We start from the raw sequence: 3098 nt of genomic DNA, 5'->3' as shown, positions 1-3098 counted from the left end.
TTTTGATTTTGATTTTGATTTTGATTTTGATTTTGATTTTGATTTTGATTTTGATTTTGATTTTGATTTTGATTTTGATTTTGATTTTGATAGGGTTGGTTTGATTTGGTTAGAGTTTTGGTGTTTTGGGATTAAGATTTAGGTTGTTTTGATGTATGTGGTTGTGTTCATGCATGTTCACTGGGGAAGATGATCGAAGTGGCCAAAGAATATGACCAAAGTGGTCCAATTTGTTGTGGGTGGGTGTGTTTAGTGTATGCCGGTGTTTTCTGGTGCGATGGCCGGAAAAAGGAGTACTCACCGGAGAAGGTGACTGGACAAAGGAGTACTCACCGGAGAAGCGGCTGGAAAAATAGTAATATATTAATTGAAAAACACAAAATGACAAAAATACCCTGATTTAATAACAGAAATTAGCTTTAGGGACCTACTTCGTAAAAAAATGAAACCACAAGGATCCTATTTTATGAATTTTAAGGTTCAAGGACCCTCATCGTAATTCACATCAAACCACAAGGACAATTTGTAAATTGTACATAAAAATGAAGTTATTTTTATTCAATTGCAACTCTGAAAATATATTTTTAAATTCAATGAATTTGGTAGACACGTTGCTCTTAAAAAATAATATTAAAACATCTATGTTTAACGTGTTTACGTTGTATTTACAGTTTTCAATTGGTTATAATTGATTAATTGACGTACAATTTTATAAATATTTATAATATTTTTATTTCTTTCTTTTACTTTCCTCCAGTATCGGGTAGAAAGGTTTTGGAAATAAAATCATCTTTCTTTTCTTTTTTTATTAAAAAAAATTCAAAAACACGATATTTTTATCTTCTCCCACTTTTTCTTTCCTTTCCCTCTCGGTCCTTTGTAGACAAGGACCTAATGAGACAAAGCTAGTGACTTAGGGATATGTTATGATGTGAAAAACGTTTATTTAATAATTTACAATTTAAAGCTGTTATTTCAATGTTTATACTACGACACGTTTTTTAAAAGTACATTTTCAGAATCATCTCTTTCAAACTATAAATCCTTAAATTTAAAATCCGTCTTTTTTTTAATCGTAAAAACTTTTAACCAAGAAGTTAATATTTTGAAGAAAAAGTCTTTTTTTTAATTAAAAAATAAACACAAATAGTAATTATTATAAAATAAAATGTGAAGTACCTTTTTTTTAGAGGTTGGGCAATGGAGGTTTCCATTTTCCACTCAATCTTTAATTAAACGTTTTATATCATGAAAACAGTCATTGTCATGTGTCAAATTTATGATATTCCATATCTTGTTCCAGTCATATTTTGTTCAGTTTTTTATTCATCTTTATTAAACGTTTTATTTCTTCCACTCAATCTTTATTCAGTTTTTTTTTCGTTCCAGTCATATTTTGTTCGATGGATTCATTTGCTTTAGTATTCATTTAAGATGCTATATTCATATGATGTTGCTCTTTGTAGGTTTTCTTGCTGCCAGTTTATTGTCCGATCATGGTTCCACTTCCCCTTTTTGATTAGGATCGTCCCATTTTTCTATTCGTAGTTTTGCTGTTTCGTGGATGGCTTGTTTCCCTTTTAGGTTGTTTTTATTGTTTTTGGTGTGTTGATGCACTGTTGTTTGTCCTTTTTTTATGCTTTGCAAAAGTCGTAGCGTCTTCAATCTCTTTGATTTCTCGATGTTTTCTTGATAATAAAAATGCTTGTCGGTTGAAAAAAAATGTTTATTTTATTCATTAATTTTCTATAAATAGTTAATCGTTATTGTTAAGCAATGAATAGCATTTTGTGAATTATTAAATCCTGGTTTTGTTCCTGGTCCATGGTTTGAGTTTTCAAGATTCAAAATCCAAAGGTGTATAAGAAGTAGGTTAGACCAAGAAATGTTGAAATCAAAAATGTATTTCTTTTATCTGGTTGGTTTGAGTTTGGGCTCCAACGGTCAAAGTACCTGGAGGTCTCAGGTTCAAATTCAAGGATGAATAAAAATCCCATTGTGGCCACGGATGTTCAAATACGATGACTCCAGACTATCCACAAAACAGATGGTTGTCTTGGAATTAGTTGACTCGTATAGCGGGTTGAATATACATGTTAATAAAAAAATGTATTTTTTTATTCTTAATTTTCTATAAATAGTTAATGCAACTAGTATGTTGAGTATGGAGATCATATACTCTTTTATATTCATCCATCTTATTTTAGATAAATTTTAATATAAAAATTAATCCATAATAAAAAGTATGAGAGAGACAATGAATTTTTTAAATTTGAAAATTTCTAAAAATATGATTATTTATGAGAAAAAGAATTAATTTATTATTCATTCTACCAATAAAACTGTTTGAAATCAAATATTTAAAAAATTGAAATAATATTTTACGATCTGTATTGAATATTTTAATAATATAATCTTCAAATAGAGAATTTAATAAAAATGAAATTATTTTTTTAATTTTTTTGATTTTTTTACTTCTTTATTTTAAAAAATCTTTTGAAGTTATTTCTGAAATTGAAACACCCTAAAAAAATATAAGGCAAAAAGGACTGAAAATGTGTAACGGAAAATCAGAATTTTATAAAAAGAATTCACCAAACAGAAGGGGTAATAGAAAAGCGTTTACAAATCAGCTACCGAGACGATAATTAACAACCTACTAATCTAGATTTTTTTCTATACTAGATTAAAGACGGTGTTTTTATCAATCTCCAAAAATACCGTATCACCAAAACAAACGCAACGCTTAAAAGTAATAAATGCTTAATATACAAAAGAGCCTTTCACGAACCAACGTTCCTTTCGACCCTATTAAGCCCTGCCGCTAACGGAACCTGATAAGTAATCAAAACCAGAAAGTGTTAGGCTTACGCCTAGTGAGTCCAAACAATATGAATAGTGTAAATGTAATACCCTATATGCAAGCAAGGAGGTACATAAAAATGGCAAAACTTTAAGCGGTAACAAAAGAGTAAATAAGTCTCATATAATATGCGGGAGGGTCAAAACATCAGAAGATGACGGGGGAAACCCGATTTACCGTTAGACATGACGAAACACAAAGTAAGTCATGGATTAACGTTATAGAGCATCACTTA

This window comes from Cynara cardunculus, assembly GCF_001531365.2.
Source record: "Cynara cardunculus var. scolymus isolate 2C chromosome LG 13, CcrdV1, whole genome shotgun sequence".
NCBI lineage: Eukaryota > Viridiplantae > Streptophyta > Magnoliopsida > Asterales > Asteraceae > Cynara > Cynara cardunculus.
The sequence above is the reverse complement of the archived record's forward strand: the minus strand, read 5'-3'. Positions refer to the sequence as shown.